Source organism: Phyllostomus discolor, chromosome 4 (assembly GCF_004126475.2).
Source record: "Phyllostomus discolor isolate MPI-MPIP mPhyDis1 chromosome 4, mPhyDis1.pri.v3, whole genome shotgun sequence".
NCBI lineage: Eukaryota > Metazoa > Chordata > Mammalia > Chiroptera > Phyllostomidae > Phyllostomus > Phyllostomus discolor.
Genome location: NC_040906.2, coordinates 6,826,908 through 6,853,569, shown reverse-complemented (window position 1 = coordinate 6,853,569; position 26,662 = coordinate 6,826,908). Strand labels below are relative to the sequence as shown.

The 26,662-nt window shown below is 37.8% G+C and overlaps 1 protein-coding gene across 26 annotated transcripts in view; it reads right to left on the bottom strand.

Moving 5' to 3' along the window:
• Window positions 1-26,662, bottom strand: part of TRIP12 (thyroid hormone receptor interactor 12) — a 144,359-nt gene that overhangs the window by 109,955 nt on the left and 7,742 nt on the right. The window lies entirely within an intron of this gene.

The window sequence follows — 26,662 nt, the reverse complement described above, 5'->3', positions numbered from 1 at the left end:
ACCCTTTATAAGCAGTAAGAGAGGTCATTCTAGCACAGTAGTTATAAAGGTAGAGCTCTGAAGTCAAACTGCCTCACTGAGTTTGAATCCTGACTCCAACACCAGCAAACTGTATGAGTTTGTATACGTGAGTAGACAAAAGTAGGTTTGCAATTGTGAGTATGCAAGTTTATTCTTGTATTTTATAATCATAACCTACATGTCTTTTTCCATATGAACAACAGTAAACCTACTTTTGCCCATCACTGTATATGCTTTTCTGTGTTTCAATCTCTCAAATGGGGATAACCTCATAGAGTAGTTGTGAGCATTAAATAAGAAAACCCATGCAAACCACTTAAGACAGTGCCTATCACATAGCAAGGGCTCAGTACATACTAACTTACTGTTACTGTAAATGTTCAGAAGAATAAAAATACTCGTGATAAAATAAAATTTGGGAGGAAATTTCACCATAAAACCCACTGTCAACATAAGTTTTAAATTTCTAGTAATTTTAGTTTCAAAAGTGAGTATTTATTGTTGTATTACTTTTTATTGCTTTCTAGTGAGAGAGAGGGAAGGGACAGGGGGAGAGAGACATCTATTTGTTGTTCCACTTATTGATGCTTTCTTTCACTGGTTGATTCTTGTATGTGCCCTGTGCCAGGATGGGCGGGGTAGGACAAACTGGCGGCTGGACTACAATCCATCATGGCGGCTGGACTACAATCCATCATGGCGGCTGGACTACAATCCATCATGGCGGCTGAAACAAACATGGTGTCTGAACTACAACCCGGAAGAGACTGACGACATCAAACCAGGGCCCGAGGAGAACCACCAATGATATGTTGCCACTTTATTCGGAGGGGACCAATCCCCAGCCCCCACGCAGAGGGCCAACCAAAATAAAACCCCGCCATATTCCCCGTTTGCTCACAGCTTTTCTCAGCCCCACCATGCGGACAAACGTCGCCCGGGCTCGCAAACCCCACTAAGCTCTACAGTGCCTAATTTTGTGGCTGATTAGCATTTATTCCTCAGCAGAGCCTAAGAAAACCTTTCACCCTGACCAGAGATCGATCCTGCAACATTGGCTTATCGGGATGATGCTCTTTCCTTTTACAAAGGAAAAAATTTAATCCTTTCTTTGAGAAATCCAGTTTAGTTAACCAATTCTTAAATGAGTAATTATCGTAAAATATGCTATGCTATGAAAAGCATTATCAAAGGTAATATTGTAAACAAAGAAGAAAAATTGACTTAATTTTGCTCTCAGCAGGTTGAGACGGTCCAACTTAAAAGGCTACAACTATGCCCCGGCTGGTAAGGCTCAAATGGTTGGAGTGCCCTGGCAGGTACGGCAAAGGGTTGGGGGTTCAATTCCTGGTCAGCACATACACTAGGTTGCCGGTTTAATCCCCAGTTGGGGTGTTTATGAGAGGCAGATGACTGATGTCTCTCACGTCAATGTTTCTCCCCCAACCCACCTTCCTTCCTCTCTAAATCAGTAAAAATATTAAAAAATAAGTAAAATTTTTAAAAAGCTAGAGCTGTGAGAAATGGCATCAAGAAATGAGAGAGTAACTTACAGTGAAGGGATGCTTAGTAGATCACTGGGGCTGAAACATGGAATCTGGGAAGAACATGGACCTAGAAATGTCTGAGCTGTACCATCAAGGGCCTAAAACTAAAAATTTTGGGTTTAAGACCTACAGAAAGGTGGCAGATCAACTATTAAGATACCAAATAGACCTAAGGACAGACAAGGGTCTGGTAACAGTAGAAGACAGAAATGGGAATCAAGAAACATTTCAAGAATAAAACCTATACAATCAGAAAGAAAAGTCTACGACTACGGTTATCAAACTTCAGCATGCATATGCATTGAAACCACTAATCTAGAATGTCTAGTATGGGGAGGAAAAAAGTCAAGAAAATGATATTGCCGACACCAAGAGGAATAAAATGGATAGGCAGAGTTCAAATGACACAGAAAGGACAGACACACAAGACTGAAAAGTATCCAGACGATTTAGAAATGGTAGTTTCTAGAAGTGATGGGGGGAGGAAAGTACACGGGTAAACGAAGTGGATGGGAAACATCAACTATCCCTTGCAAACAGTGGGCTAAAAAGACGGCAAAGAAGAGATAACAGCCAACGAGGTAAGAGGGGACAGGGTAAACAAAGGCTGTGTGCTGGTCTGTATATGATTTTGCTGTTTTTCCTTCTTTTTAAAGATTGTATTTACTTTTAGAGAGGGGAAGAAAGGGAGAAAGAGAGGGAGAGAAACATCAATGTGTGGTTGTCTTTCACGGGCCCCCTACGAGGGACCTGGCCCTCAACTCAGGCATGTGCCCTGAATGGGAATAGAACTAGTGATCCTTTGGTTCACAGGCCGGCACTCAATCCAGCAAGCCACATCAGCCAGGGCTAGTTTTCCTCTAAAAAATAAGTCTTAAGCATGTTTATGTATGCAAGGAGAAAAAAATTACTGAAAGAAAAGGGTTGGAAATAAGGTATAGTTTATAAACAAGATGGGGGGGCGAGGTGGGAGGGACGATTAAGAGCATAAGCCTTAGATCAAAAAAAAGGTACATCCATCTCTAAAGCAAGAGAATGTGACACTTGGCAGCAAGGATGCATGCCCTACCTTGATTGAACCTGTGATTAACATGTATGAGAAGAACAAGAGAACGAAGGTTTTAAAGGGTTACCTAGTGGAAAACAGGGAAATGAGCTCTGGGCAAGGAGGACTGCCCAACAGCATGGAGAACATACATTAGAGTAAAATCCATAAACTTTAATGCAAAACCCACGCCTGATGTGGTTATCTTATTTACCTAAACGGAAATTCTCATCCAAAGTGAACTGCTCCACAGAATATATTTAGGGACATACTCAACAGCTGAATCCAGCTCTCCAGAATGCCAGTGCAAAGTGTACTTGCCATTATCCCATTGCACTTCAAATATGAATTTAACCTCTTTCTCTTTACTTATTTGTTGACACCTAATCCATTTAGAGGTGGAAATAAAATACAACTGCCCCACTAGAGCTTAAACTCTGAGTAACTTTTATACTATACCTTCATTTACAAAGTGCATATTTATTAAAAAGTACAGTGCCTAGAGCAAACACTTGATCTTTTAAGTGTCACAGAGCACTTAACTAAATTCAACACTACGTACACAAATTGATGCCAACACCCACATTTTACAATTGTAATATGCCTTGAGAATCTACCTTAGATGACATCTGGCAAGAGTCAATGAGATTAATTTTGGCATTATTTTCACAAAGTATGTTATTCTTTTGAGTATTAAGCCAAGCAATTAAATCTATACAATTTGTGCTATTACTCTTAGAAATGTCCTTTTTCTCATACAACATAACTGGAGATTCACAGTTGTCTCAGTTAGCACATTAATTAACACATAATAAATACTCTAATTTCTTGATTTTAAGCACACTTGATTCAAAAACATATTTGAATTTAACCCAGACACTTACTGCAAACCTACAGACAGGAGAGAGCGGGGTAAAAGATCTGCCTGCCCCCAAAATGAAGCAAAATGAATACTTAAAAATTCAAAATGTAACTTCAGTTACAATGAAAATAGAGAAAAGCTGGCCAATACCATAAATCATAGAAGAAAATTTTCCAGATACAATAAAATCTGTACTAAAAACAAGAGCTAAAGACCAAGAATTTTTTTAAAGAGAACACAGAAAATAATCTTGAAGATTCTGATCAATAACCCCTTCCTTAAAAAAAACTAGGAACCTGTGGCACAAGGGCAACAAAAGATCAAAGTACCTGCAGAACCAGAAGGAAAGAAGCTGGTAAGACAAAGAGCAACTCCAAAATTAAGATCAGCTAGGCAAACAATTACTAAAGTAAAGGTACCACAATGGCTTTCCACAAAGATGATTATTCTGCTCAAAGGGAAGAAATAACCAAAGGCAAAGTTGAAAATTTAACTTCGGGGCAAAGGAAGCAATTCAAACTGGTGAAAAGATGTCTGAACAACTAACTGAAAGAGACAAAAAGAGAATACATATGGTTAATAAGAAAAAAATACTATTGCACAACTTTAAAAACAAGTTATAAAACAGGAAGACGACAGACAACCTTAAAGAAGTGTTACTTAACCCTGTAACGAGAAGGAAAATGACGCATGCACTAAAAAATGAAACTAGTCAAAATTTTGTTAAGCAAAACACACGGGCACAGAATATGATATATCTACATATATTACATTACTCCATGAGTAAATAATCACTGGCTTAAATATTATCGAAAGGATATATATTACAAAAATATTTAAATCAGCTAGCTACCTTGGAAGAACAAGACCCTTTGAGGCCCTTTAGGTTTTGAAACATGTACAGATTTCCATATTTAAAAACACCTTGCCCTGGCCGGGTTGTTCAGTGGGTTGGGAGTGTTGTCCTGAGCACCAAAAGGTTACAAGTTCGATCTCTGGATGGGGGCATACAGGAGGCAAATAATCGATATTTCTCTCCACATCAAGGTATATTTCTCCCCCCCCCCACCGCCCCCTTCTCTCTCTAAAATCTATAAACATATCCTTGGGTGAAGATTAGAAAATGTTTTTAAAAACTGGAGAGGCCCTGACTGGTGAGGTTCACTGGGTTGAGCACCCGCCTGCGACCAAAAGGTCACTGGTTCAGTTCCTAGTCACTGCACATGCCTGAGTTGTGGGACAAGTCCCCAGGTATGGGTGTGCAACAGGTAATCGATCGATGTTTCTCTCCCACACTGATGTTCCTCTTTCTCTGTTTTTCCCTTCACTCCCCTCTCTCCCCCCCAAAAAAAAAAAAAAAATTGTTTTAAAAATTAAAAGAAAAATTGGACAAAAACTTAAAAGCTGATTGCTTTTCAAAGGTTTCTATATCCTAGATACCTGTACATTTTTTTAAAGCTATCTGGTTATCCAAATTGTGTTTCCAAGAAATGAAGTTCTTACTGCCTAAAACACAAGACTATATACAGAGACTGGATATACTGAATCAGCCTGAGATCTTGTGTCCATAAATGGCACCAAAAGTCTGTTTTGTGGAACACTATAACATAAAAATCAATCAATTTATCACAAATATGGCCCTGCCCACACCAACACTTCTAAAACATAGATTAACTTATTCCTTAATATAAATTCTTAGCCTTGGCTGGTGAGGCTCAGTGGATAGAGTTCCTGCCTGTGAGCCAAGGGGTCACCGGTTCAGTTCCCAGTCAGGGCCAAGTCCTCAGTAGGGAGCATGTGAGAGGCAACCACATACTAATGTTTCTCTGCCTCTTTTTCCCTCCTTTCCCCTCTCTCTAAATAAATAAGTAAATAAAGTCTAAATGGTCTCAGAATGTATAAGCCTTCAGGACACTAACTGCATTTCATGGAGTGTTTTCTTCTTAAGATCTCAAGGATTAGACTCAAGTCAGCAACTTTTTAGCCCATGTGCCAAAGGTGGCTCACAGACCCAGTCTTAACAGGTATCAATCCTGTTGGTACCATAATTAGCCAGTCAGTGGGGGTAGAAGGTCAGCTTACCACTAGTATTTTTAGCACATCCTCTTAAAGATGTCCTTTTCTACCTACCCAGGAATAAAGAGATAAGAAGGAACAGTTATCGCACTAGATCAGCACTTCCAACCTTTGTCATCTCATGGCACACATAAACTAATTACTAAAATTCTGCGGCACACCAAAAACAAAAATGTATTTTTTTGCCAATCTGACAAAAAAATAGGAATAATTTTGCTTCATTCACACCAGATGACTACTGTTGTACTGGCTGTTGTCATATTTTTATTTGACAATCTAAAGAAAAAGAGGTCAGTGCCCCTGACTAAATAGTCAGGTATTGCACGTTTTAAAAATTCTTTGGGGCACACGGGTTGAAAAATCGCTGCACTACATGGTCTCTACAATCCAATTCAACTCTACATTTCATGATACTGTAACCTATACTTAATTTAGCTTTTCTTAAATGAAGTGCTTTTTAAATTCCTCCTTATGAGGATGCAGTAACACCAATATTAGACACAGTGAAAAAGGGAAGAGCTATTGAGAGAGAGGAGAGAATGATTTGTCAATTGCCTCTCTGCACCAAGGGACAGGCAGATGCCTGCTAGGTAAGAATCACTGTTGTTGAAAATAAATATCCTGTAGATTACAGAAAAGTGTTACCTACAGATAAAAATAAATTTTATGTTTGGTAAATGACTTTCAGAGCATAGGCACACACAAGGCAATGATTTCAGAATATTTTTTTTCAAGGCATGCTCTTGTCACTTCTGTGAACTCCATCATAATAATGAAGCCACAGAGGTTAATTGCCTTAATATATGTAACACAAGATAAAACAATGCTTAGTGCCAAATTTTTGTTTAGGATCATATATGACATAGGCATTCATAAGTATAGTTGACTCTTCAGCAACACAGGGGCTAGGGTGCCCAACATTCGTACAGTCAAAAATCCACATATAATTTAAGTTGGCCTTCCATCGTTATACACAGATTCCCAATCATGGATCAGAAACACTAGTCTCAGAAAAGACTTTTCAAAGGTCACAAAGATCCAGATTTAGGTACTGGCTGGGCAGCTACATTAGTTGGAGCACCATCCTGTACAACAAAAAGGTTATGAGTTCAATCCTTGACCACAGCACTTATGAGAGGCAAAGGATCAATGTCTCTCTCAAAAAAATAAAAAATAAAAATCAATAAACATATCCTCGGGTGAGGATTTTTTTAAAAAATCCACATTCAGAATATCACATACACTAAAGACCAGGGCCCCAAGTTACAAATAGTATAGTTTTTACCTAAAATAAACTGTAAAATAATTACTGAATCTATATAGCCAGAATATGCACAAACCTACAGGAAGAAAAATATTAAAGCTCTTGTTCTCAAACCCTAGTCTTTCAACTACTGATTCCTGGGTTCCATCTGAATTGAGGTAAGAGAAAGTTAAGCTATTTTTTAAAGGCCCCTTACATTATTTTAATAGCTAGGTTTGAGAACTGACACAGGTTTACATCTTTGTTTTTGGCTCTCATAACATACCACCTAATCCTTTGCAATCTTTACATGACTCTCCCACATACCATAATTAAAAACTGCCACTCATGCTCTTAGAATCCAATAGTTCCACTTCTAAGAATCTTCCAGGTATCTAATCTAAAGAAATACTTGTAACAAGTATGCAAAGGTACATGTAATCAAGAGGCTCACTGCAGTATGTCATAGAACAACTGGAGTAAATCCAAATGTTCTCAGGAAAGGAGTGGTGCAAAACATCCTTAATTCCGCCAACTACAGGCATAATCTTTGCCTCTATGGAAATTTACACTTTCTTGAGAAGATAGGAAATAATCAAACTATTTGCACACTGTGGTAAAAGTTGTGAAGACTGGAGTAGGAAAAAAATAGGATTAAGTAGGGAATAACAGGAAGGAATATAAAAAAAGCTACTGTTGGTTGAATAAGCAGGTAACCAACCCCTCCCTCTCTCCTTCTCCTTCCCCCTCTCCCTCCCCAATGGTATTTTAAGATGAGACCTGAAAAGAAAGGAGCTTTGAGAAAAAAGTATGTATCTGTGTGTATGTAGAAAAAAGGTCCAAAAAATAACACGTAAATGTTAACAGCAGAGAAGAAAGGGAAGTGGTAGAGAGCACCCATTTCAATTCAAATCCTGGGTCTACGATAATCCATGTTAACCTTGAAGACAATGTTTACCTGCCATAGCCTTAGCTTCCTCATCAATAAAATGAAGACAACTATATTTCATTGTTATGAAAATTAACTGAAAAGCACGTAGAAAACACAGTAAGCTAATTGCAAGGGGAAAGAGCCTGCATATTCAGTTTTAAGAGACATTAATAAAAACAAGTATGGAAAACATAAACACTGGGTATTCACAGATATTAAGGATCTATTTTTTTATATCACAGTACTAGCTTATGTCTTTAAAACACCTCTTGTAGGGAAGCAGACTGAAACAGTTAAAGTAGTTACAGAAATTTGCTTCAAAATGATTGGGATGGAGGTGTTAAGAGTATGGGTTTAAAAAAAAGGGCCTGAACTAAGCCTTAGGCACACTGAGGTTTACTGAGGTTCATTACACAATTCACTTTTTGTGTATGTTTGAAATCCTCCATAATAAAAATATTTTATGTAAAGAAAAAACACTGCCCTGGCTAGTGTGGCTCAGTGGATTGATCACAGGCCTGCAAACCAAAGGTACACACATCATAATAAAACTACACGTACCAAAGGAAAAAAAAATCTTAAAAGTGTAGAGAGGGAGATCATTACTGTTTGCCAGACTACAACAATGGAAGCCAGGAGACAGTGAAATTACTCATTTTTCTTCAGCACACTAAAAATAGGTATCAAATGAGAACTCTACCACAAAATTAACTCTACAAAAAAGTTACTGCTCAGAACAAAGTTTTTGTCAGATAAAATCTGAGTTTTTACAACAGCAATAACAGGAAACTGACCCCAGAAATAATTTTGACATGTAAGAATAAAGGTGACATACAGATAAGTGTGAATACACATTAACTCTATAAAATCTTACTAACAAGGTTTTAAAAAATGATTCAAATGACAAGAGTATCGTAAGGTCAAGGAGCTTGGTAAACTGAGTTACAATTCTAAGGTCTTTTTTTTTTTTTTTTAATTTTTTATTTATTTATTTTTAGAGAGGGAAGGGAGGAAGATAGAGAGAAACATCAATGTGCAGTTGCTGGGGGTTATGGCCTGCAACCCAGGAATGTACGTACCCTGGCTGGGAATCAAACCTGGGACACTTTGGTTCCCAGCCCGCGCTCAATCCACTGAGCTATGCCAGCCAGGGCTAATTCTAAGGTCTTTTTATGAGGGTATACTCCCCTCAAAACTGGAATACCTTCTTGAGGAAGGGTCTCTTATAGCACAGGCTTCCCCTGCTAGGTTAAGTGTTCTAGGAACCCACGTGTATCAGTGTACCAGCTTGTGTTGTTGTCAGAGACAGTGTTGGCTTCAGTGAATTTTGGGTTTTTGTTTTTTTTTTTTAAGATTCTTTCAATGCCTTTGCCCATTTCATGATGGGCAATTTATGAGCACACCTACTCATACTGCGCTCAGTGTTCACGACAGTTTTTGAACCAAAAAAATGAAAATAAAAATAATCCGTAAGACCCCAGTGACCTGCCGTTCCTATCCACCCAATCTTACCCCAAGCACCATTTTTTGTTTGTTTCCCTGGGTGAAAAAAGTCAAGGGAAACGTTTTGCTCATGTAGAAGAGGTGAAACAAAAAAAAGCAAAACCACTAAAAGGCATCAGAATCAACAAGTTCAAAAACTGTTTTTGAGAAGTGGAAAAATGGCTCAATAGGAGAATTGTATCAAATAGAGAGAGAGTACTTTGAAGGTGACCGAAGTTTAAACATGCATAAATAAACAATTTTTCCAGTTCCATCCATGCTGTCGCAAAGGGTAGGAGCTCCTTCTTTCTTTCTGCTGCAAAGAGCATTATGCTAAGCAAAATAAGCCAGGCGGTGAAAGACAGATACCATATAAACTCACCTTTAACAGGAACCTAACTAACAAAACAAACAAAATATAACCAAAGACATTGAAATAGAGAACAGGCTGACAGTGACCAAGGGGGAGAGGGGAGGGAATTTCAAGGAAAAAGGGGAAGGGTTTGCAGGAAAAAGTATAAAGGACACATGGACAAAAACAAGGTGGGGGTGGAAATGAGGTGGGGGGTGGAGAGAGGTGGGGAGGGCTGGGAGGTAGGCTGGGATGGGAGTAAAAGGCAGAAGACTGTACTTGAACAACAATTAAAATTTTAAATAGTTTTTTAAAAATAGTAAATATACAATTTTTTATAAATTAATTTCGGGTTTTTTGGGGGGATTTCCCTTCCTCGTATTTTCCACAAAGGAAGGTACCAGTGAATTATAGACCTTGTTGGATAACCATTTTAGTTTTTTTTTTTTTTTTTTTGAAGATTTTATTTATTTATTTTTAGAGAGGGAAGGGAGGGAGGGAGAGAGAGAGAGAGAGAGAGAGAGAAAGAAACAACAATGTGCGGTGTCTAGGGGTCATGGCCTGCAACCCAGGCATGTACGCTGACTGGGAATCGAACTTGCGACACTTTGGTTCCCAGCCCACGCTCAATCCACGGAGCTATGCCAGCCAGGGCCGACCATTTTAGTTTTTAAAAGAACCAAAGACCAGACTCATACCTATATTAAAAATCACTTAAATGAAAGAAACAAATTAGAAAATGGTAATACTCAATCTCTAAGATTATTAAACCAGACTTTTAAACACTTCAAGAGACAGAAAAAACACAAGGGCACAGAAAGATGTAAGAAACAGCATGCAAACACTAGACACAAGAAAAAGAAGGTTTGGCCAAACCTCCAAGACAAAATATTTAAATTTCTCTGGGGTGGGGGGGCAGGGAGGGAACCATAAAACCAGCAAAAATAAATTAGAAGTGACAAAGGGGCTAAGGAAAACTCCATCATCTTGTCCTGTGTATCAGCTAGCCCTGGCCCTCTTTTAAAGACAACTCAGAGGTAAGCAGATAGTGCTGATGCATGCATCTCTGGCAAGATGCATGCAAGATTTAAAGGAACTCAGGGAGGCTCAGACCAATGGAAGATAAAACTATGAACAAGTAACTAGAGTAAAAGGTGCTATATTGCTATTTTATAAGTACTATTATAGAAAAGCAGCTCAAGCCTCTGAGTAAGATAATAAACCTTCCAGCAGTGGAAATATGAAAACTTTAATGGATAAGAAGGTATTTGCCTTGGAGCAAAGGGAGCCCTTGAAAGAGGTGGCAGAGGGACCATTTCAGACAGAGAAACAGCTTCACAAAGGCCTAGGGACACGAAGAAAGAAAGGAACAAATGAACAATAACCAACCCAAGACATGGGTCTGAGAGAAAGCCTGAAAACATCTTAACAACTGAAATGACAAGACATCCCATATACATAATTTACACCTTAGCTCTTTCAGCCAAATTGCTTAACAAATATGATAATGCAGCAAGCACTACTAGGTCTTTAAAATAAACATTCCACATAAACTTTCTAAAGTAGTAAGTAAAGGGATGGAAGTTTGGAAAAGCCAGTCACAAATTTAATGTTTAGCTGTTAGTTGGACTTGTACAACCTTGGAATATGAAAAAGAACTGATAATGTACTCCCTGACCAATAGAACCACCACTCTGAGTGTGATTCTCAAGTGAATTTGGCATCTTCCAAAAAGTTTCCTATCTAGCCTTCTTCGCATGACATTGTCACAGCCAACACCTAACTGTATTTTGCACTTACCAGGATACTGAAATTCAAATAACAATTTTGAGTGGAAAGAGTAAGTCAAAATGCCAAAAGAAATGAACCCTCCTAGGAGAATAAACATAGGTAGTTTCCATTTGTAGTTCCATTAGATACAATGGCAAGATTTTTTTTTAAGAGGCGGATATGGAAGGCAGAACATCAAAATCTAATTGTCGATTTTAAAACTTAGCCTAAAAGTGTATAGAATCCACCAAGTACAGGGTTTCTTTTCAGAATGATGAAAATGTTCTGAAATTAGATAGTGACGATAGCTGCAAAACTGTGACTATATTAAAGAAACACTGTACGCTTTAAATGGGTTCACTGCATGGTGTACACTTTGGGTGAAATGTATGGTATATGAAATTGTATCTCAATAAAGATGTTTTTAAAAATTGTACTTTGCTCAGAAAATGATTCCTGCCTTCCAAAATATTATATTAAAAGGAAAACTTAAATCTGTTCCTTTTAACCTTTAAATGTGCCACAATGTATGGTATGCCACACTTCCCCACAACAGGTACTGGGAGGTAGTATAAATCAAGTGACATTTTAAAAACAAATAAAAATCACCATCTGTTAAGAATAATAATCTGTACATATAGTAGAGTGCATTTTTTAATGCATTTACTAAACCTCACTGATAACTGAATTTCTTTATGCTAACATCACACTTCCTCTTCTCTATTCAAAGGCAGTGACAGCTTCTCCAAAATCCTTATACAAGTTCAGGTGTACAGCATCATATACCTTACCAAGTATTGCTCCTGATATTTCCAGTACCCACCTGGCACCAGAGTTATTACAATATTATTGACTATATTACTTCCTATGCTGTACACGTTAACATCCCCGTGACTATTTTGTAACTATCAGTCAGTACATCTTAATACCTTCACCTTTTTCTTCTAGTCCCTCCAACCCACTCCCTGCTGGCAATCACCATCTGTCCATTTTCTGTGTCTATGAGTCTGTTTTAATTGTAACTGTTCACTTATTTTGTTCTTTAAGGTTACACAGATAAGTGAAATCTAAAGAACAAAATATCTGTCTTTCTTTAACTTACTTCTCTGAGCCTAATACCCTCTAGGTCCATGCATGCTGTCACAGACAGCAATATTTCATTCTTTTTTATGGCCAAGTAATATTCTGTTGTATATATATACCACCACTTATTTATCTATTCCTCTGTTCATGGACACGTGTGTTGTTTATACATCTTGGCTACTGAAATAACACAGCAATGAACATAGGAGTGCATATATTCTTTCAAATTAGTGTTTCAGGTTTCTTCAGATAATACCCAGAAGTGGAATCTCATGTGGAACCTCCATACTATTTTCCATATGGCTGTACCAATCTACATTCCCACCAACAATGCGCAAGAGCTCCCTTTCTTCCACATCCTCACCAACCCTTGTCATTTGTGGATTCACTGATGATAGCCATTCTGACAGGTGTGACAAAACCTTTTAACAAAACCCAAATATTGAGGAGTAGATGTCCAAGATATTTATTTATGTGAAACAGGAAAAAAATATATTCAATCAACAGAAGTTTGCATTCAAATTGTGCAAAAGACTCTGATGTGTCTTAATAAATCAGAATTGTTGCTTTAAGAAAACTCTGAAGCTCTGAATAAAACAGTATTTTATTTTGATTAAAATAAAAAATCACTTCTCACTGGGGTGGCTCAGTGGGTTGCGCATCATCCCACAAACCGAAATATTGCTGGTCCAATTCCCAATAAGGACATGTGCCTGGGTTGTAAGCCAGATCCCCAACTGGGGCCATGCAAGAGGCAACTACTGACTGACATTTCTCTTGTGCATCAATGTTTCTCTCTCCCTCCGTTCCCCTCTCTCTAAAAATAGATAAAATCTTTTTAAAAAATCAACTTCATGAGAACAGCTAATTCTTTCAGTATTTTGAGTCTCCCCCTTGCAAAACATATTCCACTGGGGAGGCAGACAAACAGTAAATAATATCAGATAGTACTGAGAGGAAAATTAAGCAATTGGGAGGGAGTATAAGGAGGGGAAAAGGCAAAAGATACTAGTGTTCCCTACCCAAATCCCATCTACCCCACCTCTCCTCCCTATTAAAAGAATCCCACCTTAGAGGAGGTACAAGTCCCTTCTCCTCTGAGGAAGTAGGGGCCTTTACCCCTGGCCCTTGGGGATGAATCATGATGGGACTAAAGCCAGTATTCTTCTCAAACTACAAATGGAGAGCCTTGATACCAGTTTAGTCCAGGGATTCGTAATCAGGAGTTCATGAACTTCGATTAAAAAAATTAATTTCAACCCTGGCTGGTGTTGCTCAAGGAACTGAGCGCTGGGCTGCAAACCAAAGGGTCACTGGTTCAATTCCCAGTCAGGGCACATGCCTGGGTGGCAGCCCAGGGTCCCAGGTGGGGGCGCATGACAAGAAACCACATATTGATATTTCTCTCCCTCTCTTTTACCCTTCCCCTCTCCTCTCTAAAAATAAATACAATTTAAATAATAATAATAAAAATAATAATAATTTCAGCCTAACAGTAATTCAGAATAGTGTCCTGATACACCAAGGTTTCGGGTTCAATCCCTAGTAAAGGCACATACAAGAACCAACCAATGCCATGGCTGGTGTGGCTTAGTGAAATGAGTGCCAGGCCAGCCTGTGAACCAAGGTCGCTGGTTCAATTCCCAGTCAGGGCACATGCCTGGGTTGTGGACCAGGTCCCCAGTGGGAGGCGCACTGAGGGGCAACCACACATTCATGTTTCTCTCCTTTTCTTCTTCCCTTCCCCTCTCTCTAAAAATAAATCTTTTAAAAAAAAAATAAAAAATAAAGAGGAACAACAAATCAAGGTTTCTCTTTCTTTTCCTTCCCCTTCTCTCTAAAATCAGTATACTTTTAAAAATAATTTCAATAATCTCTCATTGAAATTTATCATTCCCTTCTATCATGAACAAGCAACAAACCACAACATTACTGGCAGTACCTTTGACTTTGAACCAAGAGAAATCACAGATATTATCATATCTATCACCTTACAATTCCTGGAGATACCCCCAAATATTATTTACACTATCACTACTTTGAACAGCTGCTAGATTATTGAAAGTGCTAATTAATAAATGTATTACCATTTTATAACAAACTAGTTTAACAGTTTGAGAGCTGGATTTCAACACTCTGATATATTTAGGATTTTTGTCTTATGCATTTATTCCATGAGTTTAAAACTACTATTCTGAGCAGTCCACAGCTTCAGACTACTAAAGGGTCCACACCACAAAAAAGGTTAAGAATTCTCAGACTTAAAGGTCATAACCAGAAATTTCAAATAAAATAGAAAACAGAAAATAGCAGACATGATTAAGTATTGCTTGTGAAATTTCAGTTGCATACCTATATCTACAAATATAATGGTGATACAAAATAGGGCATCTCTTATGAGCGACATATCAAAAGAATTTAAAAGACAAAAGTACCGTTACTCTTATTCTTGCCAGAGGCATGACCTAGTTCTCCCCAATAGGAGGTATGATCAGATATTCTAGGAATCCTCTAGGAATACTTCTGCATTCCGGGTTAAAAAAAAAAAAAAAAAAGACCACATTTTCTCTTCCTGCCTCAAATCAGATGGGCATAATAACTTCATGCTAGTTATCTGGTGTCCAAGAGAACCACTTGCCAACAATGGCAGAGGTGAAACACACAGAGCCTGGTCCTCATTGGGACCATTGTGCCGCTGAACTACAACGGATGAGAAATAAACCCCAATCTTTGAAAGCCCTGTTAGTCAAGTTTTCTATTACTTGCAGGTGAAATGTTTCTATCAGATAAAAGATTACGGAGAGGGTGATCAACTAAGGCCTCTTTGAGGGCTAACATCTGAGCCTCATGCATGAGAAGACAGCCATGTAAGACCTAAAGGAGCATTCCAGGCAGCAAGAGCCAATGAAAGAAGTAGGAGATGATGACAGAGACGTAGTCAAGATAGGACCTTATGCGTCATAGGGAGCCTTTGGACTCTTCCCATGGACTGCCACAAGCACACAAATATATCCCTCAAACAAATACTAGAACACTTCCCAAGTTAGTACAGAAGATAAAGGAGGATAATACCTCATTTAAAAGGTTGGCTTTAGCCCTGGTTGGTGTGGCTCAGTGGAGTGAGTGCCAGCCTGCAAACCAAAGGGTTGCTGGTTCAATTCCCAATCAGGACACATGCCTGGGTTGCAGGCCAGGTCCTCAGTAGGAAGCGCACAAAAGGCAACTACACATGATGTTCCTCTCCCTCTTTTTCTCCCTTCCTCCCCTCTCTAAAATTAAATAAATAAAACCTTTTTTAAAAAATAAAAATTTGGCTTTTGATACCAGGCTGTTCCTTTAAGTACTATCAGTAATAGTTCTGTAAAAATCTAACAAAGGATTAAAAGAGTAGATAAATTATGGCTAAGTAAATATAAATCAAACATTAATAAAGAACAATGTAATAGGAAAATGTTCATCATATAATAACACAAGGAAAACATATATTATACACCCATTTTTATTACAACAAAGCTGTGCCCTGGCCAGTGTGGCTCAATGGATTGAGCTCCAGCCTGTGAATCAAAGGGTCGCTGGTTTGATTCTGGTCAGGGCACATGCCTGGGTTGCAGGCCAGGTCCCCAGTGGGGGGGTACTCAAGAGGTGGCCATGCATCAATGTTTCTCTCCCTCTCTCCCTACTCCCCTATCTAAAAATAAATAAATAAAATCCTTAAAAAATAAATAAAACAAAGCTATAAAAAAATACAAAAATGTCTACAGTGGTTATTATCAAGTGGTGAGATTATAAATGGTTCTTAATTTTATATTTTTCTTTATTTGAATTTTAACTATCACTCCATAATCAGAAATACATGCCTCAAAAATTACAAGGTTTTAAATATTGCTCACTAAATGTAATGTGGCAGGCATGTTAGATGGAATCCTGGAACAGAAAGACATGAGGTAAAAACTAAGGAAATCCAATAAAATACAGGTGGTAAAGTGTCAATACTGGTTCATTAGTTGAGTCAAATAAATCATACTAATTTAAGATCTGAAGGAAAAGGAAACTGTGTGAGGAGTATAGGTAACTTTCTCTGTAACTTTTCTGTAAATCTGAAACTATTCTTTCAAAAAGAACAGACTATTCAAAGTTTATTCTGAAAAATGTTTAAGTCCTTTCACCTAAGATTCTTCAAGCGGGCAAGTACAGATAAAGGAATCATTACTAAGAAATGGCAGGCAAAGGAAAGGAGGGCATTTAGGAAAACAGAAGATACTATATGCTATAAGTTAAGGGCATTAGATTTTCGTACAATACAGGGTGGGGCAAAAGTAGGTGTACAAAACAGGCCCTGGCACACAACAGGCCCTCACTTGCTGCCCTCACAAAAGAAGGCCCTCACTTATTTCATTACTCTCAGAAAAAAGAGGTTAAAAGTATTTAGTTAAGAAGGCTGTATTTTGAGCCCCTCAACTAAGTGCTGAGAATATACTTTTTAAAATACCTTTGAGCTATTAGAATTAACACACTCAATGCCATGTGACACAGGACTTCTTTCACTCTGAACTTACCTCCTCACACCTTACACAATTCTAGAAAACAGTTTTGCAGCTCAACCTGTATTAAAAATTGGGGGGGTGGAGGGGTAGGGAATGGCACACACAGTCCCTAAACATACCCAAGCCCACCTAACTAGTAAGGGGCAGAAGCACAGGCACATTCACTGTACACAGACCATTAGCAAGCAGGACCACTTAGGAGTGCCCAAGTACCAACGAGGGCCTTAAGGCTCAGTATAATAATGTTCAGTAATAATGGCCAAGAGTTCAGAATAATGCAGTACCATGCATTCACATCTCTCTGAAAAGTCCACAAGTGTATAATGACTGGTAAAGAGCCATATGGGAAAAAAAATGTGTTCACTGTATTGACCTTTTTCCAGATTTTACCACATGTATTTCTTTAAAAAATAAACAAAGATTCTTACTGATTAGAAAAAACAAACTTACTGTCTAACAAAACAGTTACCTTGCAAATGGGTAAGGGGAATATGGGATATTCCTTACACTAGTTTTACATTTTATAAGTCTGAAATAATAGTGTCAAAAAGATATCAAAAAAGGTAAGCCATATCATGTATTCAACCTGACCTACTTATTTAAAGTATGAGCAATGATAATAAAAACCTCTGAACCTGGGTCGAATGTAGAAACTGCTTCCCAAAAGTTTTCAAAATACATGTTAATCCAGGTCAAGGATATTTTTCCTTTTGATCATTAAAGCTGCATTTTAACTGTCCATTAAATTTACTGAACACCTAAATTATAACATCTTAAAAATAACAAATTCACACACTGTTGCCTGTAATTTTACACATTCATATCAACTGTAAAACTAAGTCATCGTTTAAAAGAATTATCAGATAAAAGCTACTATTAAACAACTTCTAAGAGCCATTATTCTAATAAAAAATAGCAACTACTATTTGATTACTTAACTGTGAACCACTGCACTAAGATTTCACTTTCATTAAAAACTCAAAGGAATCCCATTAAGTCTGTATTTTCTGTAATTTACACATTTAGTAAATTGCCTGTGGCCTAACAGCTAGGACACTAGAACACAAGTCCATCTTGCTGCAGAGTCCACCAACACTCTCTCAAATAATCTCTTTCCAATTCTAAAATACTACCATTCAAGTAATTCCAACATGGTATCGGAGAAATCCACCATCTTGAACCTGCCTTTTTAGACAGGCTATCAATAAAAGAAAGGAAAATAGGTGGGGACAATATCCAGACAAATGTAATTGAACAACAATAAAATAATTTAAATTTAAAAAAAAAGGAAAATAAAAATGCTTCCTCTCAAAAAGAACAGTTGCTAACAATAGACAAAACACACTGAGCATTTATTTATCCTGTATCAGGCATTGTTCTTAAAGTTTTATACATTAACTATTTTAATCCTAACAAACCTAGCATATAGGTGGTATTCTTATTCCCACTTTACAGATGGGGAAGCTGAAGCCGAAATAAAGTGATTTACCCAAGGTCACAGGGATATACTGTTAGAGCTACTGAATCCCAGTCATAGCTCTTAGGCCAGGCACGTACACTAAACTCCTTTACCAAGTAGATAGCATCACATTGTCTTTAAAACAGAAAAAGGCACTTCAAATTCCTTTGAACCAAGTAAAGGCAGTAAGTAATATTCTAGAGCAGAGGTTGGCAAACTAAAACCAACAGGCCAAATCTGACCCACCAACTTCACGTTGTAGAAAAGTTTAATTAGAACATAGCCCATAGCAGCTTTTGCCCTGTCAGAGCACAGTAAGTTCTAAGGGGGACTGCATGACTTGAAAATACGAAAATATTTACTATCTGGCATCTTGTAAAGAGTTTGCTGACCCATTTTAAGGATGATATTTTATAAACTCTCCTCTAAACTATACAATATACATTTTCATGAAAATAAACAAAAATAGCAATAGCTACAATTTACCAAGTATATACTATTTATACAAGATCCTAACAGCAACCATTTTACACCCAAGTAAACTAAGCCTCACAGTGTATATGACCTGCCCAAGATCACACAGCTAAAATATGGAGGAACTTGTTTAAATGCACAAGCCTGGCTTCAACGCCCATAGCCTTCAAATCTGTAAATGTGTATAGCCATGGAAAACCAAATTTTTCCACGAAAACTAAAGTTATATAATAAACAATGCCCACTTTAAAATTTAAAAATAAAATGTTCAAATACATGTATTCATTGATACTAATGGGATTGTACTTGTTAGAATATACTGGGACACGGACCTAACCCACAGATCTATGCTGGAACAAAGGTATACATCACCAGCTAAACACCTGACCAGGCGATTCCCCATGTCAGAAGCAACTAGGAAATGCTGCAGCAATTCTGCCAGAAACCAGTTGAATCCTCACTGGCCCCTCCCCGCTCCCTCCTGCTTTCTGCAGAATCAGCCTTCCCTGATCCTGTACCCAGGACACCTGGAACAGATCAGCAGGGTGACTCACCCTCCCCCGGGGGTCTGCTACACACCTTAAAAGCCCTTCTACCCTTTCCCCTAGGGCTGCACTCCCTTGGGACTCGGCCTGCTGGATCAAAGTGCCCAGCGTTGAATAAAAGCCCTTAATTGGGATTTTTCTGGCTCTGGTCCTTTCCTAGCCACCTCAGCTACCTAGCAATACTTCTGTGTTATTTTCCACTATACTCATTTTTCCTATTACTCCAATTGAGTTTATGGATAACCCAGGGATATTCAAAGCATAGGAAGAATATGATAATCCTATGTAAAGATATGGGGCAAAAAAACTCATTTAAAAGCCATAGAAATAAACAGAATGCAAAATATATTTACTCAGTACATTTAACTATCCTCTGCCACAGAAAGAGTACAGCCTCTTCTGATAGACTCTCATCCGCCCTGGTCACACTCTGTTTAGAATGTCTAACTCATTATATATTTCCATTCTATCTACCTCCATTCCAGCCCCCTGGAGACTGCTAACCTATGTAAAGGACCACTCAGGGAAGGGAAAGATTCCAGAGATTACTTGCTGAATTACTTGTTGTTATTATTATTTATAAAGTCTTTTATTATTCTAATCCCATTAACCTCTCATACCAATGGACCGATCTAGATTACTATTAAAGTATATTATATATACTTACAGGAAAACACATCAGAAAGGTAACAAGGAATTAAGAAATTCAACGTGGTCAAGTATTCATGAATGCAGATAATATAACTATTCTGAGAAATACCTTGGTAACATTTTTACCATATTCTCTATTACAAACAGCTGGTCACCTGATGAGACATCCGACTAATGTCTCAGAATTTCATTTAATAGTTTTTATGGTTAATTTTGGTCTCAAGTTTATCACCTTCCCTATGAGACTATAAAATTAGTTTTATATATATATAAAAAATATATTTCATAATCTCAAATATAGAACTAGAACCTGAAATAAAAAGTGCTCTTGGATGTATAATAATATATACCACTTGCTTATTGTTCATACACATTAATTCGATCTCCATTGCTAACTTCAGACTAATTTCAGTAAGAGCAGAGATGTCTTACTGGTTTTCTAGGTATAAGATTATTGGTAATGCACTTCAAGCAACATCTTCAAAAAAAAAATGCAGCAGTTGCTGAAACCAAAATAATTTCTTCACCTCGATAATACTATCCCCTAAAACAGAATTGCAGAATTTTTAGAACCACTGTTTTAGTAAATTCCTGACTTTACATTCCTTAGAACTACAGAGTAAACCATTCCTAACTTTAAACCTCTCTGAGGTTATAGAGAAACTTCCCAAACCCTTTAACTACTGAATTAAAATTTTAAACTCAGCAGACATACTAAAAAAGTGTTAAGTTTCTCTAAATATAAACTCTCAAAAGTTATTTGTGCAATTATGAATTTTAGTTACAAGCAGCAAAGCATTAAAAAGCTAAAAGTAAGTAAACACAGGAATGATGTAGAAGGCCCACCCCACAAGAGAGAAATGCTGCTATTCCAGCAAACATTAAGTTTACCAATTCCTTAGCTGATTCAAGAAATATAAATTATCATTTAAAGCAGGTGTTACAATGAAGATCCCAAATGATGGCTTATCTCTTCAGTAATTTCTCTCACTAGTACTTAGTTTGTGCAATGAGAAGATACCTGGAAAAAATGGCATGGCCTAATACACCGGCAACTGAAAAGTAATACTAGATGGTTAGAAGCAGCAGCAGAGGCAGATTATTTTACAGTGCACCACACCAAAGGCTGAAATTCCCCAAGTCTTACCTCATAGCAGCAGCAACTGGAAGGGCAAAACTTTTCAAAAGACAGGATGAAGAGTAGAGTAAGAAAGATGAACTCTGCAATTAACAATCAAGTTTTCTAAGAAAAGTATTTTGAAGTCTAAATGTGAAAACAAACACTAAAGTTCCTCATGACAGTTGAGAAATATTTAGCAAACAGGTCTGATCACAAAGTTAACAACTACTGAATCTTCTCCAAGTTCAGACTAATTATTGCCACTTACTAAGAGAAGGGCACAAATGCTTTTGGGTATGGGAAGGAGGGCTCGAGATAGGTCAAATTATCTCTGGAGACTATTTTTTTTTCTAGGTGGGTAAGAAATGGAAGTATCTGATTCATAAAGGCAAAAAAGGGGGGAAGCTGCCTGTCTTGTAGAAAAACAGGCACTATTGCCTGTTGTAGCAGTAATATACACAGATTTCACAGATGTTTTTATTCTAAAGTCCACAAAACCCCACAACTTTGGGACTGCAACCTTCAAAGGTGTTAAGTCATAAACTTGCATTAACAGCTTGCATCTCTGCTATCTCCACACAAGGAAGAATCAAATTAATTGAAAATGCAGTCAGCAAAGTCTACAAGAACACACTAGAAACAAAAGCTACTAAGGAGAGGTAAATGTTATGGTTACTAGACTCCTGAATGAGAAGTTATTCTCTTTTCTTTATTTTCCCTTCAGCCACCATCTAACCTCATTTCCCATTTTTAAAGTACTATTGTATGTACTTTTATAAAAGTAAAAGGGATAACAAAGTCTAGTATAGCATCAACTAGAATTAAAATATTTAACTTGAGCCCTGGCTGGTGTAGCTCAGTAGATTGAGTGTGAGCTGCAAACCAAAGGGTTGCCGGTTCTATTCCCAGTCAGGGCACATGCCTGGGTTGCAGGCCAGGTCCCTAGTGTGGGGACCATGTGAGAGGCAAACACACGTGACGTTTCTCTTCCTCTCTCCTTCCCTTCCCCTCTCTAAAAATAAATAAAAATATGTTAAAAAATATTTAACTTGATTAAGGTAGGTAATACTAACTTTCACTTTCTAAAAATATATAAACAGACTTCTGGTCAAGATGGAGGTGTAGGGAAACATGGCCTGCCTCCTTGCACAACCACAGCAAAAATTACAATTCAACTACAAAACCACCATCACCAAGAATCCTCAGAAAATTGAGCTGTATGGAGTCTGACAGCAAAATAATTAAAAATTCATTCATCCAGACCTGTTGGAGGGGCGGAGACAGGTAGATGTGGAACAGGCAGTCCCACACCCACATCTGGTGTATAAAAATCAGAAAGGACCTCATGAGTGAGGGATCCCAGCCCTACACCAGACCACCCAGCCCAGGGTTCCAGTGTCAGGTCAAGTTAAGTCTCCATAAATTCTGGCTGTAAAAAACAGGTGGTTGGGGTAGCAGAAGAAACTGTGGGACTCTCTGATGTCTCTTCTTAAAAGGCCCACAACAGACTTAGGGCTTGTACCTACTCATTTCCTCTGGGCTCCAGTACCGTAGCAGCAACTGGAAGGGCACCAGTAGCATACCAGGAGAAACTGAAGTGTTTGGCATCACGGGAAGTGCCAGGGGACAGCTTCCTCCCAGACAAAACTCCAGAGGCCAGGTAGCAGCATTGTCCCCTTTCTGAGCCCTCCCCCACACAGAGTCACACCATATCTAAGACTCTGTCAACCTCAACATGACTCAATCAATCTGGTTCACACAGGTTGCTGCTCCCTGGTGATTACCTAAGGCTCCACCCTATCTAACTTACCTGTGCACTTTTCTACAATAAGCTACGCTACTAAGAGAGGGAGTCATAGCAGCACTACCTAATACACAAAAACACACAGGGAGCCTGCTAAAATAAGGAGACAAAGATATGGGGCCCAAATGCAAGAACAGACCAGAACTCCAGGAAAAGAACTGACCGAAATGGAGATAAGCAACTGCTTACCGTATTTCTCAGACTATAAGGCACACTACCCCCCCCTCCAAATTTGAAAGGAAGAATGGTTGTTAATGCTGTTGCTGAGTTCTGTTTACATTTATTTTGGTGAAACATACTGTTATTTATGTTATTATTTTACCACATTTTTTGCTTCAAAAAATTTTTTTCCCCATTTTCCTCCTCTAAAACCTAGGTGCGTCTTATGGTTCAAAAATTATAGTATCTCAGATGCAGAGTTCAAAACAATGGTTATTAAGATGCTCAAGTAACTCACTGGGTGCTTCAACAGCATAAAATCAAGCAGAAATGAAGTTTACACTACATGAAATAAAGAACAATATATGGGTAACCAACAGTGGAGTGCATGAAACCAAGAATCAAACCAATGATCTGGAACATAAAGAATAAACATTCAATCAGAACAGCAAGAAGAAAAAAGAATCCAAAAAAACAAGGATAAACTAAGAAGCCTCTGGGACTTCAAACGCACCAACATCTGAATCACGGCTGGAAGGAGAAAAGAGAGAAATTGAAAACTTATTTGAAAAAATAATGAAAGAAAACTTCCCTAATTTGATGAAGGAAGTAGACATACAATTCTAGGAAGCACAGAGTCCCAAACAAGGCAGACAGAAAGAGGATCACACCAAGACACATCATAATTAAAATGCCAAAGATAGGATCTTAAAAACAGTGAGAGAAAAACAGTTAGCTACCTACAGGGTAGTTCCCATAAGACTGTCACCTGATTTCTCAAAAGAAACACTGCAGGCAAGAAGGGGCTGGCAAGAAATATTCAAAGTCATGAAAGGCAAGGACCTACATCCAAGAATAACTCTATCCAGCAAAGCTATCATTTAGATGGAAGGGTAGATAAAGCTAAAGGAGTTCATCATTACCAAGCCCTTGTTACATAAAATGTTAAAGGGACTTATTTAAGAAAAAGATGAAAACTATAAACATTAAAATGGCAATAAATTCACAGCTATTAACAACTGAATCTAAAAAACAAACTAGGAAACAATCAGAACAAAAGCAGAATCATAGATATGGAGATCATTTGGAGGGTTATCACTTGGGACAGGGAAAGGGGAGAAGAGGAGGAAAAGGTGCAGGGATTAAGAAGTACAAATTGGTAGTTACAGAATAGACAGAGGGATGTTAAGAATAGCATAGGAAATGGAGTAGCTAAAGAACTTATATGCATGACCCAGGGACATGAAGTAAGTAGGGAACACCAGAGGAAATGGGGGTACCAGGTGGAAGGGGACAAAGGAAAAATTGGGACAACTGTAGTAATATAATAAAATGTATTTTAAAAAGTAAATGAAGGTATGTGAACACTTAAACCACACTTCACTTTTGCTAAGCAAAACTTTTTTCTATAAGATTAACAAATTACTATGTTACTCACAAAAAATCATAGTAATTCTCAGTGTCCTAAATTTAAGAAAAAAACCTCTGAATTAAGAGTTGAATGTGATTGCCAGCTTCCTTTAAAGAAGAATCCTGTGACTGAACTGAGGAGCAGTGGGAGTCATTAGACACTTAACCAGTTCCTGCTTACTGAACAAAACTATTTTAACTATTACACAGGAAAACTGAACAAGTTTTGCCTCCACTGCTATTATAGGTCCAAAACTTACCACAAAAAAACCTTATCTGCAATGCAAAAAGGGAAGTAATTTCATACACACATAAATAAGATCTAAAAGCACTTGTTTTTCCTTTCAGGTCATTTAGAAATTATTTTTGTAACTTGTTCATGTCATCTTTCCTTATTCAGGGATTAACAATAAATTTAACATCTACCTGTTAAATCTAATTTCTTAATCTTCCATTTAAGAACCTCAATAATGCCGGTCCAAATTTCCTGTTATTTCATCAATGTGGACTCTACTCCAGAGATCCAGTTTTTCTTACCGTTAGACCCTCGCCACAACTACGTAGATCTTTAAGCTCCCCATTCTTCTGTACCTACGCAAACAGGGTCAGTTCAAGTCCCTCCTCTCCCTAAGTCTTCCTCAGAATCTTCAACCCAGGATTGAATCTCTCTCTAAACCTCAGAGTACCCACCGTACAAAACTCAACTACTCAACTTTACACTTCTGTTGTATGTTGTCATAATTTGAATTCATCTGTAATAAAGTACACTTCAACGTAAGAGATCTCATTTTATAAATCTCTTACTTCTCCTCAGCACTCTCCAAAAAGGCAGGCCTAGTATGGAACCAGAAATGCACACACAAGTTGCTGATGAAATATTTGTATAATGAAGGCACTGCCAATAATTCAGTCAAGTCAAACATTGAACCCTAATTCATCTGTTTCTTAGATTCTCATTATCAGGTTTTCAAAATGCAGGAAACCTGCATTTAGAATACTTACAGAATACTTCTCTATGCTACACACTACACTATATATAGTTAACAAGTTAGACAAGATAAGAGATTATCAACTAAATAAAACATTAACAGAACTCAGAAAACAAGAACTACATCCGCAGTTCCTTTTGTATTCCTCCCAGCCCAGTCTTGGTACATGGCAAGCACTTAACAGGCATTGGTAAATAAACTTTCATCTACTAATAAACCTAAGCCCCAAATGTTAAACCTGGGGTAACCAACTTACTCAAGTAGTCTAGTGCCTTAACAATCCTTTAAGTAGCTGATATTTAATGAGCCTAATTCAGAGAAATTTATATAAACTAGGATCCTACACTCAGATACCAAACCCGGAAAATATAAAATAAGCAGGCTGAGAGTAAACTGTCATAAGATGCTAATATTAGTTTCACAATATAGTTTCTCAACATGTCACCAAAACAAAGTCTACCCCTGCCACTTATTATGTACAATGCATTAGGTCTTGTGCCAGCCACCATAGGGACAGAAGAATGAGACCTCTACCCCAAGAAGCCAAAGATCTAGTAAAGAAGATGTAAACAACGAATTGTATAAGGCAGACTGTGAATGCCATAGATGCAACAAATAAAATGCCTTAGAAAAGAGTAGAGGAGAGAAGAGTAAAATGTTTATACACAAGTAACTGGAAGACAATGTACATATAGTGTTAAAGAGACGTAAATTGTGAAGGGGTATCAAACTTGGGTGTGCTGAAGTTTCCTGGGTTTGTTCAGACAGGAACAAGCAGCTCAATCTGACTACATGCAGCCAAGGTATAAAACAGGATTACCAAATACTCAGGCCACAGCATAAGTTGTAGCATTTTCATATATTTGCTATTTACAAAGTGACTACAAACATTTGTTTTTCAAAAATTTTAAAAAGGGGATCGGGAGGCCCTTTACATGATCTCCATGAACCTGCTCTCTAAGGACACAAAGCTGCTTAAATTACAACTCAACAGTGAATTTCAGATGAGCTACCTGTAAAACTCACTCTGGGTTTCCAGGGCATCACACAATTACCAGTAGGACTTCAAAAATGAGTTAATTTGACCTTAAGAAG